Raw genomic sequence first — 18,303 nt, 5'->3', positions numbered from 1 at the left:
AGGTACTCTTCATCTTTTGAATCTTGGTCAGACTCATCTTTAGGTTCAGGCTTGGTCTTTGTCTTTTCCTTAGAGGAACCTACAAAAAGAGCAACACCTTTCTCGGTTCTGACGTTAGTTTGCTCATGTAACTCAAGTTCACAAAATAGCTCATCTAACTTTAATTTTAAAAGATTCTTCAAAATCTTGTAGGCATCCACGATGGATGTCCACAATGCATTTCGAGAAAACGCGTTTAGAGCGTACCTAATTAAATCGTGGTTCTCCATTTAGTGGCCGATAGCGTGGAGCCCATTGAGGATATCTTTTATTCTTGCGTGGAGCTGACTTACCATTTCTCCTTCCTGCATTTTAATATTAAACAATTTATTTAAGAAAAGATCTCATTTGGTTACCTTGGCATCGCTAGTTCCCTCGTGTAGTTTGATGAGCTTGTCCTATAGTTCCTTTGCATTTTCATGTGGGCTGACGCGGTTCATTTCTTCCTTCGTCAGCCCACATTGGAGGGTGTTGAGAGCTCTGAAGTCTACTTGAGCTTTCTTTTTTATCTCTGGGTTCCACTATTCCGGGTCCATTGGATTTCTAGAGTTGTTGACTGGAGCCTTGTAGCCACGGGTGACGTTGAACCACTGGTTGAAGTCGGTCTTTAAGTAGACCTCAATTCGTTTCTTCCAATATGGAAAGTTATCGCCATTGAATAGAGGGGGCAGACGGTGTTGTATCCTTCGTTCAGGGCCATTAATTCTGCACGCAAGGAGAGAAAGGACAAACGAATCCCAAGACTTGGTCTTAGATTAGTAGTGCGGGATAAAATTTAGAAAAAAGTCTAAAACTAAATTGGTGTTGTACTAGTTCAGTTTAATTTGCTACAAAAATTTTTTCCAAAGAGTTAATTATACCAATTTGAATTAAGACGAAAAACTTAAAACTGAAAAGAAAGAAAAAACAGAATTCACCCCCTTTGTCTGATTGGTGGTTACACCAAATCAGAGCGGTACCTGCTCTGATACCACTTGATAGATCGTAAAGTTCGCTTGAGGGGGGGGGGAGTGGATAGAGATCATTAAGAATTCATAATTCGAATCGAGTACACAGCGGGAAAATAAATGACATAACGCTAACACAAACCAATTTTACTTGATTCAAAGCCTTCGTCGACTCCTACTCTAAGGCTTGCACTCGTCAAATGCTTTCGTTGGGCAATCACTAATAATTCACAAGATATTACAAATTTAAGTACAAGAATTAAAACAATACCGACAACAAAGAAAAAGAAGTTGAATCGCAGATTGTCGGAGGACCCTCGCAGCGTCCAGGAGTAGAGCGCAATAGAGCATTCGTAGAAGAAGTTGTTGTTCATAGCTCTAGAGGAAGGCTCCTTTTATAAGAGTGCTTCGGGCGCATGGACTGTGACGTAGGCTTAGCCAACCAGCGTGCTCCAAGTTTGCGTTAGGATATAATTTTGCATTCCGGGCACCCAGATCCCTTCCGGGCGCCTGGACCAACTCCGGGCGCTCGGATCCCTTCCGGGTGCCCGGACCACCAGTTTCCAGTACATCAATTTCCTGCAAGAAAATGTTTGCCCGAGGCAAATACAAATTATACTATTCTACAAAACAAAGTGTTAGCACAGTTATAAAAAAAAGTAGTAATTAGATTCTATCTCACCGAGACCAGAATCTAGTCATGATCTCAACTTAGATTCTCGAAATGATTCTAAGTTAAATCGACGCCTAAGTTCCCTAACTGGGAACGCGCCCTCACCAAGTCACACTCTTCCAGTGACTTACCTTTACTTACCTGCCAGACATTCGATCAACCCGTCGACCTGTCTGGACTTCGTGCTAGCTATCCAGTCAGTCTGTCGACCTAGCTAGACTTCGTGCCAGCTATTCGGTCGGCCCGTCGACCTAGCCGGGCTTCGTGCCAATTATCCGGTCTTCCTATCGACCTAGCTGGGCTTTGTGCCAGCTATCCGGTCGAGCCGTTGACCTAGCTGGGCTTCGTGCCAGCTATCCGGTCAGCTCGTCGACCTAGCTGGGCTTTGTGCTAGATATCTATGTTAGGGTCGTTTGATGCTAGAGGGGAGGGGGGGGGGGGGGAATAGCTCGTTGCACTTCTCGTAGTTTGCTTCTTCGTGATGATATGCAGCGGAAAACACTCAAGCAATGCTAACACTTAGGATTTATTTGGTATCCACCTCAAGGAGAGGTGACTAATCCAAGGATCCACACATGACATACACTCCACTAATAAAAACACTCATTCTCGATTATAGTCGTAGGCATAGAAGCCTTATACAAACTCTTAATACAAGAAGGAAGAAAAGGGAAGCAAATACAAGTAAAATCTTACAAGATTTATAACATGAAACCCTAACTCTAGCTTCTTCTTCTTGTGTGGAATGCCTCTTGATCTTAGAAGTACAACAACACTTTGCTTCAAGAAAACTTCAAGAACTGGCATGAGTCTCTGAGAATGATTGCTGAGAGTGAAGTCGAAGAACTGCGGAGGAAGACGCTCGACAATGGCCAAAACCTGCGCAACGGTCGGATCCCAATCGATTGAATTGACTCTCAATTAATTGGGGAGGCTTTGAATCAATTAGTCAATCGATTCAGAGCGCCTTTGTGCTATATGGAAATAGCCTGAATCGATTGACTAATCAATTCAGGCTCTCTCGCAATCGCACGAGAAATCCAGCATGCCCCCAATCGATCGGCTGATCGATTGGAGATTCCCAATTGATTGGCTGATCGATTGGGGAAGGTTCTGTGCTCGCGAACACTTGCTCCCAATCGATCGACCGATCGATTAGGCCACTGCTTGTCGCAGCACATTCCCAATCGATCGGCTGATCGATTGAACCCTTGTTCAATCAATCGGTTGATCGATTGGTCTCCCCTTGACTTGCTTAATCCAAGTCTAGGGTCCCCAAATCCAACATCCAGTCAACTGAGACCTGTTGGAACCTCAAGCTTAGAATCCGGTCAACTTTGACTTGCTAGGACTTCTTCACCAAGTGTTCGGTCAATTCCTTTGACCCACTTGGACTTCCACCAGATGTCCAATCACCCTTGACCCATCTGGATTTCCTCGTGCCAAGTATCTAGTCAATCATTTGACCTACTTGGACTTCTCAACACCAAGTGTCCGGTCAACCTTGACCCACCTGGATTTCCATGTGTCTGGTTTCACTCACTAGGACTCATCATCTGCCTAGTTTCACTCACTATGACTTTCATCTGCTTGGCTTCACTCACCAGGACTTTCACCTAGCTTCACTCACTAGGGTTTTCACCTGGCTTCACTCACTAGGATTTTCACCTACCTGGCTTCACTCACCAGAACTTTCACCTAGCTTCACTCACTAGGATTTTCCAACTACCTAGCTTCACTCACTAGGTCTTTCACCTGACTTCACTCACCAAGATTTCCCAACTGCCTAGCTTCACTCACCAGGACTTTCAACTGCCTAACCTCCAGTTAAGACTTTCCTAGTCAAGTATCTGGTCAACCCTTTGACCTACTTGACTCTTCTTCACCTCTAACTGGTCAACCTTGACCAGAGAGAAATTGTATCAACAATCTCCCCAAACAGATGATTTCATCTACAATCTCCATGTATTGTCAAACATCAAAATCCAAACATCAAGACTCAAGCTTGAGTCAACTCAAGCTTAGTCAACAAGGTCAACCTTGACCTAGGGATATTGCACCAACAATCTGGTCAGTCCGTCGACCTTATGTGTGTTGGTGCAGCGGAGGCCGGCAAGAGGGGGGTGAATTGCTGAAAACAAAAATTAAACTATACCCTCCTCGTATTTCAACTCAATTAGTGCAATAGTGATAAATTAATAAAGCAATAAAAACTAAATAAAGAAATACAGAGAAGATCAGGATTTTAACCTGGTTACAATCAAGAAGGTTGTTAATCCAGGGCAGTAGAAAAAGCGCAGTAGAAACATTCTCCTTCTCTGAAGGCGGAGAAGTCTTTTACACTACACAGTTGATTGCTTGAGTTGTTATTGAATTCCTAGCTCCAGGGGCCTTTATATAGGCCCTGGAAATCTTATACCGAGAGTCCAAGGCGCCTCCAACAGGGTTCAAGGCGCCTCCAACTCGATCTGCGGATAAAACTTTATCAGCAGCGCAAACGGTCAAACTGGCCTACTCAAGGGGCCTTAAACAATCCATTCAAGGCGCCTTCAACTTGTTTAAGGCGTCTTCAAGGTTCCTGCTACAGTAATTTCTGCTACAGTAATTTCCAGCCTCTTTTGACTCCTTTTCTTCTTCACTTTGTCTTCCGAAGCTCCGTTTGTTTGGGTGATTTCGGCCAACCGAAATAGGGCTCACCCGAACCCAATTTCCGGCCTTCCTCGAGTAGCCTTCCATCCCGGCTTAACGTCCCTCGAACGCCGCGCACGCTCTTCACGCCCACCGGAGTACTCTTCCGCAGCTCTCTCGTCCTTCGGACGCACCGAGCCCGTCGACTCCCTTCCCGTGCCGTCCTTCTCGCTAGCTGCGTCTTCCGCTCGACTTCCTATGTTCCTAAGCTCCTGCACACTCAGACACAGGGATCAAACACAGCAGGACCTAACCAACTTGGTTGATCACATCAAAACTACCACGGGGTCCAACAATCTCACCCTTTTTGATGTGCATCAACCCAAGTTTAAGTTAGGGTTAAAATAGACATAAAAAGTAATTTTAAAGAAAAATTACTAAACTAACAAGTTAAGTATAATTTTTGCAATTAGTAAAATTGCAACAAAAAATAGAAAAAGAAATTTAGATTTTAAATTTTTTCTAAGTCCCCTTAAACTTGTACTTTTCTCTCCTCCTTTGATCACAGCAAAAATGGGGTTAAGAAAATATGAAAAACAATAACTTAAGTTAAGTGAAATGTATAGAATTTTCAAAAAAAATCTAAGTTAAAAATGAATTGAAAAAAAAATTTCTAAGTCAAATTTAAATTTTTGAGTTTTTTTTAAAAAAATCTTCTAAGTCAAAATTAAGTCAAAACGAATTTTTCAAAACAAAATTTCTAAGTCAAAATTTTGAATTTTCAGAAAAAATTTTCTAAGTCAATATGAATTTTTCAAAAAATTTCTAAATCAAAATGAATTTTTCAAAAAATTTCTAAATCAAAATGAATTTTTCCCAAAAAATTTCTAAGTCAAATTTTTGAATTTCAAAAAAAATTTCTAAGTCAAATTTAAATTTTTGAATTTTCACAATCTGACTTTGTAGAATTTTAAAAAGATTTAAAAACTTTTAAAGCATTATTTAATTCTAGTTTAATATTTTTTTCAGAAAGTTAATTAAATATTTTCTTTTAATATTTTAGCTTCCAGGTCGTGGCGAGGCACTAGACCTTCTTGGTTATTGGAGCAACAACCACTTCCTTAGACAAAACTTCCATAAAGAATTTCAATGTTTAATTTTCTCACTGTAAGCTTTTAATTTTTGCAAGATTAATTAAGTACAGATTTTGGAACCCAATAGAGGTTCCTTCCTACAGGATTATTCAAAAATCTAGGGGGTACATAGTTTCTTGGTATTTTCCTAAGTTGTCATTGATGCTTCCTTATATACCAATTTAATTTACCATAAATTCTAATTTTTGACTTTGGAAATTTCTTTAAGCATGAATCATTTTTTAATTTTTTAATTTTTAATTTTAAATTTTCATTTTCTGATTTCAAATTTTCATTTTCTTTTTCTAAGTTATCTAATTCTCTAGAAAGAGCTTTAATAAATCTAAATGATTGATTTGGGGTTAGGTTGCATACCTTACTTACCTGATCCGGTGACGCTCCCCCTTCATTAGTGCTTTCTTCTTCTGAGGTTGCTCCCCCTTCATCTATGCTCATTTCTGAGCTAGACGTTTCTTCTAGCTGATGGTCGGCCATCAGTGCTAATCCCGAGAATTCTTCGACTTCGGATTCGGAGGACGATGAGTCATCCCACGTGGCCTTTAGGTTGTGTTTGGGTCGAGCTGGCTTCTTGTATTTTGACTTTTCTCTTTCTTTCTCCTTTCTCTTTAGCTTTGGGCAGTCATCTTTCATGTGCCCCTCTTCGTTACAGTTGTAGCAGCAAACCGTCCTCTTCTTTCGATGATGCCTCTGCGATTTAAATTTATTAGAACTGAAAAACTTATTGAAGCGTCTTACCAGTAGTGCCGCTTCGGATTCGTCGACTGAGGCTTCGGAGTCAGAACTGTTTACTTTTGCCTTTAGAGCTATGGTCTACTGGTCTTCTCTGCTCCATTGGGTTCTGAAACTCGAGATTCGTGAAGTTCGAAAGTGGAAAATAATTGTTCTAAAGTACTTACCTCGAGGTCCTTAGAGATGTAATACGCATCCTCTAAGGAAGCCCACTCTGGAGTTCTAGGGAAGGCGTTGAGCGCGTACCGGATAGAGTCCCGGTTCGTTACCTCTTCTCCAAGGTTCGTTAGTTGCGTTATCAGCTCCTTGATTCTTGCTTGGAGTTGCGCTACCTTCTCACCTTGGTTCATCCGGAGGTTTGTTAACTGGTTCCGGAGGATGTCACGCTTTGCTAGCTTCGCCTCGGAAGTACCTTCGTGTAGCTCCAGGAATTTTTCCCAGAGATCTTTCGCTGAGTCGTAGCTTCCGATCCAATTTACTTCTTGTGGTGGCAGCACACTGAGTAGGTGGAACTCTGCCTTTCCGTTGGCGACGAAATCGGCTTGCTCCTTCTTGCTCCATGTGTTTTCTTCTTTGTCTTTCGGCGTTGCAAAACCATATTTCATTGTAATAAGAATATCAAAATCCGTTTTAAAAAATACCTCCATTTTGCGCTTCCATGTGGTGAAGTCTCCGTCGAACTTCGGGGGATGGATGTTTGCTCCGGCCATCGTCTTGATCGTAGTGCTTCAGTTGGCGGTTAGTCCTTCTGAGGCGATCAGGCTCTGATACCACTTGTTGGTGCAGCGGAGGCCGGCAAGAGGGGGGTGAATTGCTGAAAACAAAAATTAAACTATACCCTCCTCGTACTTTCAACTCAATTAGTGCAATAATGATAAATTAATAAAGCAATAAAAACTAAATAGAGAAATACAGAGAAGATCAGGATTTTAACCTGGTTACAACCAAGAAGGTTGTTAATCCAGGGCAGTAGAAAAAGTGCAGTAGAAAAATTCTCCTTCTCTGAAGGCGGAGAAGCCTTTTACACTTTGGAAGCTCAGAACTATTGCTAGGAAACACTACACAGTTGATTGCTTGAGTTGTTATTGAATTCCTAGCTCCAGGGGCCTTTATATAGGCCCTGGAAATCTTATCCCGAGAGTCCAAGGCACCCCCAATAGGGTTCAAGGCGCCTCCAACTCGATCTGCGGATAAAACTTTATCCGCAGCGCAAACGGTCAAACTGGCCTGCTCAAGGCACCTTAAACAATCCATTCAAGGCGCCTTCAATGTGTTTAAGGCGCCTTCAATGTGTTTAAGGCGCCTTCAAGGTTCCTGCTACAGTAATTTCTGCTACAGTAATTTCCAGCCTCTTTTGACTCCTTTTCTTCTTCACTTTGTCTTCCGAAGCTCCGTTTGTTTGGGTGATTTCGGCCAACCGAAATAGGGCTCACCCGAACCCAATTTTCGGCCTTCCTCGAGCAGCCTTTCGTCCCGGCTTAACGTCCCTCGAACGTCGTGCACGCTCTTCACGCCCATCGGAGTACTCTTCCGCAGCTCTCTCGTCCTTCGGACGACGGGCTCCCTTCCCGTGTTGTCCTTCTCGCTAGCTGCGTCTTCCGCTCGACTTCCTATGTTCCTAAGCTCCTGCACACTCAGACACAGGGATCAAACACAGCAGGACCTAACCAACTTGGTTGATCACATCAAAACTACCACGGGGTCCAACAATCTGGACTTGTCCTATACACTCAGTCAAAGTATTAGATCACACAACAAAACTAAGTTAACCTACTTTGTTATTCATCAAAACTTGAGTTAGACCGTTAATGCTAACCGCACCAACAACCTCCACCATTAATATCAATGAGCTTCGATTATTAGAAATCAAGGATCAAACATTTTCTTAGGATGGACATAGAGCAATGGTTTGCTCTAATGGAAGACTTTAAAGCTCCAACAAATTCAAAAGGCAAAAATCCTCAAGAAGAACAAATGGAGCAAAGAGAAAATCCAAAGGTGCGACGCGAATGACAATGTAACCAAATTATTGGTTAGTTTATTGCCAAGCATAATTTTATGCAAAATTGGAGAATTTTAAGATGCAAAATAATTGTGGAGCAAATTGGCCAAGCTTCATGAAGAATTCTCCACTACACCAAACCAAGAGAAATTCAAAGAGGGCAACTCATTGGAACAAGACCAAAAGAAGGAGGACACCGAGGTTGAGAGATGCTCAACATCGGAAGAAGAAGAAGCTTCATCCTCAACGGAGTGCAACGAGAAGGGCAAAGAGGGAGCATACTCTTTGTTTCATGTAGATGATGAAGATGAAGAGGCCTCCACCTCTAGGATTGAGGGGGAGCATCATTCGTTGATACCGGAACAAGAAGAGGCTTCTACCTCCGAATGAAGTGAAGAAGAAGAAGAAGAAGAAGAAGAAGAAGAAGAAGAAGAGGAAGAAGAAGAAGAAGGTGCCACCTCCGCAAGTCAAGAAAAATCAAATGGAGGATCATGTGTCATCACTACACGTGAAGGTATTATTACCTCAATAAAAAAAATCATATTATATGTTTTGAGTGTAGGGGACATGGGCACTACAAGAGTAAGTGCCCTAAATTGGCCAAGAAGAAGGCCAAGTGGAACCAAAGGTCAAGGAGAAGCCTAAGGAGACCACCCCCACAACAAAGAAGAGTAAGGAACACATAGTTTGCTTCTTGTGTAATCAAAGAGGACATTACCGAAGTCAATGTCCTAAGAGAAAGAGGTCGGTCAAAGTCAAAGGAGGAAGCACAAGTTAAGGGGGAGCTTCAAAGGTAAAATCCAAGATATCATTTATTGAATCTATCCCTTTGACTCATGGTAAAAAGCATGCTAGTTCAAACTTATATCATTTTAATTCTATTTATCATGTAAATAGGAAGCATGATAGAATTAAGGAAAATTATGTAGCATATCATGCTAAGACCGCCACATCTAGGGATAGGAAGGTAGGTAACAAATTAGGTAATAATTCTAAGGACTCTAGATATAGGCCTAAAAATAAAAATGCTCATAGAAATCAAGAAAAATCAAAATATATGGATTTAAGAATGGAAAACCAAGCCTTGAGGTCAAGGCTTGATAGATTGGAGAAGACCCTAAAAAGAATGGAGAATATTATAGGGTCCAAATGAGCATAACCTAGGTTTAGGAAACCAAAAGTCATCCAATGTCCATAGAGGTTTGGGATACCAACCTAAGGCTAAGAAGGATGTGACTTCATTCATAGGGTTCCATATACCTATGGAACCAATCCTAGGTCTAGGGGTCAAGTCAAGGATACAAGGGAAGTTATCCCTAGGAGTATCTTTGCAATAACAAATGTGACTAAGACTTCTAAGAAGTCTAAGAAAGTCACTAAGAAGGTCACAAGGGAAGCTAGAAGCTATCCTTAGAGCTGACTTAGAGAAAGTGACCAAGGCTTCTAAGAAGCCTAGAAAGGTCATTAGGAAGGTATCTAGGGAAGTTATCCCTAGTGAATACCTTGAACATCCAAGGAGCAACAATAGGTGTTGGGTTTCTAGGAGCATATTCTCTACACCCTAGAGGGTTAGAGAGTGCCAACTCAAATTGGAAGGGTGGTTAACCCAACCTTGATGTAGTTGGCACTTGGAGAGCATTTTCAAGGTTTGTGTAAACCTTTGAAAATGAAATGAATCGTATATTTACTCTTTTGAAGGGTAAAATGTTCTAAAATTTTGAGGAATTGAACTTAATTTTAAATTGACACACTTGGGAAAAACATAAGAAATGATAAGTTGAGATTTTGGTATTTTCTTAAGGAGTTAAGGGAAAAATTTAAGTCTTACTCTAAGTGTTTACTCTTGTAAGAGTAAAATGTGTCAAACCTTGAGGAATTATACATAATTTAAATTGGCATAATTAATCAAGAGTTAAAGAAATGCTAAGTTGGGTTTTGACATTTTCTTAAGAAAATAGGGGGCAATCTAGGATTAGTTTTTAAGTTAGCTAAGGGTTAGAGATACTTAGATAGATAATCTAGGTATATTTTATTTATGCTAATTTGCTATGATTGTTTGCCCATCATATACCATGACATCATGTGTTGCATTCATTTTTATTATAAAATACAATAAAAATACCATATCATGTCATACATACATCATATAGCTATAGTATGTCTTTCTTTTGAAAATCATTTATTTTGATGTTGTCATAAATCATCATGCATTATTTTTAATTCTTTACAATTAAGGACAATGACATTTACTAACAAATAACATCCTAGGTGGATGTTTATGATTTCCAAAATGTCTAGATAGATATGCATGATCCCTAGTTTATGGCAAAATCAAAATCTACATCTCACAAAAACTATAAGTTGACTTATATGTGTTTTAGTACACTAGATATAAGTGAGATGTTAGGATGATGAACAAGACTCAAGATGCTAATTTAGTGCATCTATTTGAGTTTTGATTTCATCAAAATACATAGTTATGTGTACTCCAATCATTGGAAAAGTTAATGTACAAGTCATGTGCATTGAGCCCAAGGAATATAGTTGGAAATTAATTTTGAAAAATATTTTAAATATACTTTGGAAAACCTTGGTAAAGACTATCTTTTAATAGTAATCATTATTGAAAAGTTAGACACAAACTTGGAATAAACATTGAAGTTTTTCCAAGTTTTTAATTTTATGTCAATCTTTGAAAATAAAATATATTTTCTTAGAAAACTATTTTTCCATGATAGTATATACCCTAAATAATGTCTACAAGAGTTTTCATGATTTTTAGAATTTTGTAAAGTTTTTAGGGCATTTCTGAAATTCGATTGAAATTGGATTTCAAAATTTCAGAAATTCAATCGATCAGCTGATCGATTGAGAAGGCCTTTTCTGTGAACATAATGACATGGAATCGATCAACCAATCGATTGACCCGGGCTGGATCGATCAATCGATCAATTCAAGGGGATTTTCTACGACTAAAGCGTCGCTAAATCGATCAGGCGATCGATTGAAATGGTTTCAATCGATTGAGACCCAACCCCAATCGATTGAAAATGCTAGTTTTGGCTGGAAAAGCCTGATTTCAGTACTTTATGTAATACCCCAGTTCCGAGATTCTAGTTAAGTATGACTTAAAAGGTTAGATGGTATTATCCATATCACCAAGGTGCACCTTCCTTTTCGGAAGCTCAAACTTAAGAACTCTAAAGTTAAGCGTGCTTGGCTTGGAGTAATCTGAGGACGGGTGACCTCCTGGGAAGTTTTCCAGGGTGCATGCGAGTGAGGACAAAGCACGCTGAAAGGACCTTCGGTGGTCTGTGGAGCTAGTCGTTAACCTGATGGGCAATTCAGGTGGCGTGCTTGGTTCGGTTCGGGTGTGGCCCGTCTAGGTCGAGGCGTTACAGATGGTAACAAAGCGACCTTGCGACTGTGAGTGTGCCTGTGGCAAGAGCACCCAGGGCACCATCTAGCAAGGGAGATTCTGGGATTTGTCTGTGGTGTGATTCGTGGTTACACAATGAGGATGTTGTGTCTTTAAGTGGGGGTGATTGTGATACCTTGGTTCTGAGATTCTGGTTAAGTATGACTTAAAATGTTAGATGATACTATCCATATCACCAAGGTGCACTTTCCTTTTCGGAAGCCCGAACTTAAGAACTCCAAAGTTAAGCATACTTGGCTTGGAGTAATCTGAGGATGTGTCTTTAAGTGGGGGTGATTGTAATACCCTGGTTCTGAGATTCCGGTTAAGTATGGCTTAAAAGGTTAGATGATACTATCCATATCACCAAGGTGCACCTTCCTTTTCGGAAACCCAAACTTAAGAACTCCAAAGTTAAGCGTGCTTGGCTTGGAGTAATCTGAGGATGGGCGACCTCCTGGGAAGTTTTCCAGAGTGTGTGCGAGTGAGGACAAAGCACGCTAAAAGGACCTTTAGTGGTCTGTGGAGCTAGTCGTTAACCTAATAGGCAATTCAGGTGGTGTGTCCGGATCGGTTCGGGTGGGGCCCGTCCGGGCCGGGGTGTTACACTTTAAGCCATTCTTAGTCTAGGAAATCATTCCTAACTCCTTGAAATACATTTAGGGGGAATTTTCATGATGAAAATAAAGATAGATTGGTTAAGGAAGACTAAGTTGAAGTTTAGGTTGAGGTTTAGTTTCAATATTGGATTTTTGAACCTCAAAACTTCTAATTTCGGGTTTCCTAAAGGTTTAGGGATTCCAAGTCATTGTTGGTTCAATGACAGAAGTTTGAAGTATGTTTTTAGGGGGAGCTACTCTTTAAAAACATGGAAATATTTTTCCGAAATCATTGAAGGTGGTAAATCCTTCGTTTGGAAAAATACTCAAGGTTGAGCATTGGGGAACAATGGAAGATTGGATATCTTCATTGTAGAAAAGGAGTATGCTTAAGGATGAGCATTTAATACAGTGAAGGTATGAGACATTCATTGTTGGAATGATGAATGCTTTAGGATAAGCATTATGAAGAGGGTAATGCTCAAGGGTGAGCATTGAATACAATGAAGGGTATGGTGTTGGACCCCCGTGGTGGTTTTGATGTGATCAACCAAGTTTAGGTTAGGTCCTATTTGTCTGATTCCTGTGTCTAAGTGTGCAGGAGCTTAGAAGCACAGGAAGTCGAGCTGAAGATGCAGCTAGCAAGAAGGATGACATGGGAAGGGAGCCGACGGGCTCGGTGTGTCCGAAGGACGAGAAAGCTGTGGAAGAGTACACCGATGAGCGTGAAGAACGTGCGCGGCGTTCGAGGGACTAAAAGCCGGGAAGGAAGACTGCTCGAGGAGAAAGCCGGGAACTGGGTTCGGGTGAGCCCTATTCTGGATGGCCGAAATCATCCAAGCAAGCCGAACCAGACCAAGTCAACCGGGAAGTTGACTTGACAAGTGTTCAGTCGACCGAACCCTCTGATCGGTCGACCGAACCCCCTTTCATCAGTAGCCAGCCGTTAGAGACACATCAGCAGCCACGTCAGCAACCAATAGTTGATCGGTTGACCGAACCCTCTGATCGGTCGACCGAGCCAGAGATAAACCATAAGACTTAGTCGAACATACTGATCGGGCCAGCTCAGAGAGACCGTTGGCTAATCGGTCGACCGAACACAAGGGTCGGTCAACCGAACCTAACCTCGATCCAGAGAGACTGCACCTGGACGGAAGGCTGGGCAGGTACAGCAGGTTCGGTCGACCGAACCTTGGGATCGGTCGACCGATCCCTCTCGAGTCAAAACATTATCCCGAAAATCAAGTTATCTGATAAGTCTTGGAACCCCTAAGTCTCGATCTAGTGCGCTTTCTCCACCTTTTTAATTCTGTTTAATTTCATAACTATTGTTTTATTTGAGTTGAAAATTTGAGGAGGGCATAATTTGTGATTGTAGGCAATTCACCCCCCTCTTGTTGGTCCCTGCTGCTCCAACAAGTGGTATCAGAGCCCAATAGCCTCAGAAGGACTAACTGTCGTCTAAAGCACAAAGATCAGAACAATGGCCGACGCGAACATTCATCCCCCGAAGTTCGACGGAGATTTCGCTACGTGGAAGCGAAAAATGGAGGTATTCTTTAAAACTGAATTTGATATACTTTTAATAATGAAGTATGGATATGCAGCGCCAAAAGATAAAGAAGAGTGCAATTAGACGAAGAAGGAGCAGGCTGATTGCGTGGCCAATGGAAAGGCCGAATTTCACCTGCTTAGTGTTCTACCGCCCCAGGAGGTAAGTCGGATCGAAAGCTATGACTCCGCCAAAGACCTCTGGGATAAATTCCTGGAGCTCCACGAGGGCACCTCAGAAGCGAAGCTGGCAAGGCGCGACGTCCTCCAGACACAACTAACAAATCTTCGAATGAATCAGCGAGAAGGTTGCGCAACTCCAACCGAGGATCAAAGAGCTGATAATGCAACTAACAAATCTCGGCGAAACGATAACAAACCGAGATTCCATCCGGTATGCGCTCAACGCCTTCCTAAGAACTCCAGAGTGAGCGTCCTTAGTAGATGCATACTACATCTCTAAGGACCCTGAGGTAAGTAGTTTAGAAAACCTATTTTCTACCTTCGAACTTCACGAGTCTCGACTTGCAGAGAAACCAGTAGAGAAGTTGAACCTCAACATTGCCCTACAAGCCAAAAAGGACGATCTCGACTCCGAAGCATCGATCGATGAAAACGAAGCAGCATTATTGGTAAGAAAGCTAAATAAATTTGTTAAAACTAATAAATTTAAATCGCAGTTGAGAAAGCATCAACGCAACAGAAGGATGGTCCGATGCTACAACTGCAATAAGGAAGGGCACATCAAGGATGACTGCCCCAAACTGAAGAAAAAGAAGCCTAAAAAATTGATGTCCTCTACACGCAAGAGCCTGAAGGCCACATGGGATGATTCCTCATCCTCCGAGTCAGAAGCCGAAGCTTTCTCGGGACTAGCACTGGTGGCCAACCACCTCTTCGAAGGTGACTCGGACTCAGAGATGAGCATTGATCAAGAGGGAGAATTAGAAGAAGAAAGCTACAATGAAGGGGGAGCATCGCCAGTTGAGGTAAGTAAGGTACGTGACCTCACTCCTTCTCAATCTTTTAAGTTTATCAAAGTACTTACTAAAGACTTAGTCAAATCAAAAAAGAAATTGCCAATTTAAAAAAACAATATTAGAAAATGTGAATTTAGAAAATGAGAAATTAAATTTAGAATTTGAAAAATTGAAAACTAAAAATGCATGCTTAAGACCAAATCGATTTCAAAAATCAAAAATTAAGGTCTACGGAAAATTAAATTGGTATATAAGAAAACATTAGGGTCAACTTAGAAAAATACCGAAAGTATATGTACCCCCTAAGTTTTTAACCAACCCTGTAGGAAGGAACCTTTATTGGGTTCCAAAATCTTTGCTAGAGTAAACCTTAATGAGTTAGAACTTACAGCGAGTAAATTAAACAATGAATTTCTTTATGAAGCTTTGTCTAAGGAAGTGGTTGTTGCTCCAATAACCAAGAAGGCCAAGTACCTCGCCACGACCTGGAAGCCGAAATATCGAAATAAAATGTTTAATTAACTTTCTGGTAAAAACATTAAAATTAGAATAAAACAATGCTTTGAAAGGTTACTTAAATATTTTTTTATTATTTTTAAATGCTGCACATGAATTTTGAAAAATAATCAGAAATTATTTTTGAAAAATTCTCAAATAATATTTTTATCTAAGTTTAAATCTATTCTGAAATTAGAAAGTATTTTATTTACACTTGAAAATTTTTTTTGCTAAAAAGTCTTCTAAAGTTAGAAAGTTTTTTGGTTTTAGTTGAATTTTTTTTTTTTGAAACTTAGAAATTGTTGGAAATTGACTTAACTAAGTTCCTCTGAAAATAAACTTAAATTGTTTACTTTTTAAAATTTTCAAATGACTTAGAAAATTGTTTTTCTCCGTTTTTGCTGTGATCAAAGGGGGAGAATTAAGTAACAAGTTTAGGGGGAGTTAGGAAAATTAAATTTTTATATTTCTTTTTACCTAAAATGTTAGTTTAGTAATTTTCTTAAAATTACTATTTGTTTGTTTTTTCCCTAACTTAACTTGGGTTGATGCATATCAAAAAAGGGGAGATTGTTGGACCCCATGGTAGTTTTGATGTGATCAACCAAGTTTAGGTTAGGTCCTGTTTGTCTGATCCCTGTGTATAAGTGTGTAGGAGCTTAGGAGCACAGGAAGTCGAGCGGAAGATGCAGCTAGCGAGAAGGATGGCACGGGAAGGTAGCCGACAGGCTCGGTGCGTCCGAAGGACGAGAAAGCTACGGAAGAGTACACCAGTGGGCGTGAAGAACATGCGCGGCGTTCGAGGGACGTAAAGCCGAGAAGGAAGACTGCTCGAGGAGAAGGCCGGGAACTAGGTTCGGGTGAGCCCTATTTCGGATGGCCGAAACCACCCAAGCAAGCCGAACCAGAGCAAGTCAACCGGGAAGTTGACTTGACAAGTGTTCGGTCGACCGAACCCCCTTTCATCAGCAGCCAGCCGTTGGAGACACATCAGCAGTCACGTTAGCAACCAATGGCTGATTGGTCGACCGAACCCTCTGATCAGTCAACCGAACCAGAGATAAACCAGAAGACTTAGTCTAGCGTACTGATCGGGCCAGCTCAGAGAGACCGTTGGCTGATCGGTCGACCGAACACAAGGATCGGTCGACCGAACCCAAGCTTGATCCAGAGAGACTGCACCTGGATGGAAGGCTAGGCAGGTACAACAGGTTCGGTCGACTGAACCTGGGGATCGGTCGACCGATCACTCTCAAGTCAAAACCTGATACTGAAAATCAGGTTATCTGATAAGTCTTGGAACCCCCTATATAAAGGGGTCTCGAATAGCTGTTCAAGAACAACGAAAAAAAGCAATCAACTCTCTGTGTTTTATTTTCCAAGCAATAGTTCTATACTCTCAAAGTGTAAAAGGCTTCTCCGCCTTCAGAGAAGGAGACGTTTTTAGTGCGCTTTCAAACTGCTTTAGATTAACAACCATCTTGGTTGTAACCAAGTAAAAACACTGAGTCTGGTTTTCTCTGTTCATTCTTTTTAATTCTTTTTAATTTCATAACTATTGTTTTATTTGAGTTGAAAGTTTGAGGAGGGTATAATTTGTGATTGCAGGCAATTCACCCCCCTCTTGCCGGTCCCCGCTGCTCCAACATATGGGACCTTCATTATGGTATTGTGAATAACGAGTGAAGTTATGAAAAATGTTGAGTAACTCTTCAGGGGAAGAATTTTTTATGTGTGCCAATAGGGGGAGAATGTAAGGTTTAAGTTAGGCCTTCATTGCTCCTCTAGGAAAGTTTGGGGGAGAATAAACGAAACCCTCATTCATGCATTGGCATGAAGAAGAAGTTGAGGCTATGGGATTAACCTAACTTAAAGGTATTGTCAAACAACAAAAAGAGGGAGATTGTTGGTGCAATATCCCTAGGTCAAGGTTGACTAGGTTGATTAAGCTTGAGTTGACTTAAGCTTGAGTCTTGATATTTGGGTTTCGATGTTTGACAATACCTGGAGATTGCAGGTGCAATCATTTGGGGAGATTGTTGATACAATTCTCCTCTGGTCAAGATTGACCAGTTAGATATGAAGAAGAGTCAAGTAGGTCAAATAATTGACCGGATACTTGACTGGAAAAGTCCTAACTAGAGGTTAGGCAGTTGAAAATCTTGGTGAGTGAAGTCAAGTGAAAGACCTAGTGAGTGAAGCTAGGCAGTTGGGAAATCCTGGTGAGTGAAGCCAGGTGAAAGTCCCGGTGAGTGAAGTCAGGCAGTGGGAAAATCTTGGTGAGCGAAGTCAGTTGAAAACCCTAGTGACTGAAGCTAGGTGAAAGTCCTGGTAAGTGAAGACAGGCAGATGGAAAGTCCTGGTGAGTGAAGCCAGACAGATGGAAAGTCCTAGTGAGTAAAGCTAGGTAGATGGAAAGACTTGGTGAGTGAAGCCAGACACGTGGAAATCCAAGTGGGTCAAGGTTGATCGGACACCTAGTGTTGGGAAGTCCAAGTAGGTCAGAGGAGTAACCGGATACTTGGTACAAGGAATCCAAATGGGTCAAGGGTGACCGTACATCTGGTGGAAGGAAGTTCAAGTGGGTCATGGGGGACCAGACACTTGGCATGAGATGATAAGTCTAAGTGGGTCAAGGTTGATCAAACACTTGGCATGAGGAGAAAAATCCAAGTGGGTCAAAGGATTAACTAGACACTTGGTGAAGAAATCCCAGTAGGTTAAGGTTGACCGGATGCTAGGCACGAGGAGTCCCAACAGACCATGGTTGACCGGATGTTAGATTTGGGAATCTTAGACTTGAGTTAGGCAAGTCAAGGGGTGTCAATCGATCGATTAATCAATTGAACTGAAGCCTAATCGATCAACTGATCGATTGGGAGAGTGTTGCGATAAACAGCAGCCCAATTGATCAGCCGATCGATTGGGAACTTTTATCACACGCATAGAGGTCTTCCCAATCGATCCACCGATCGATTGGGCAGCTGGAAATCACGCGAGTCACGATAAAAGCTGAATCGATCAGGGGATTGATTCAGGTCTTCTCTAGTAGAGCACAGAGGCCCTCTGAATCAATCAACCG

The sequence above is a fragment of the Zingiber officinale genome, chromosome 8A, assembly GCF_018446385.1.
Source record: "Zingiber officinale cultivar Zhangliang chromosome 8A, Zo_v1.1, whole genome shotgun sequence".
Taxonomy (NCBI): Eukaryota; Viridiplantae; Streptophyta; class Magnoliopsida; order Zingiberales; family Zingiberaceae; genus Zingiber; species Zingiber officinale.
The sequence above is the reverse complement of the archived record's forward strand: the minus strand, read 5'-3'. Positions refer to the sequence as shown.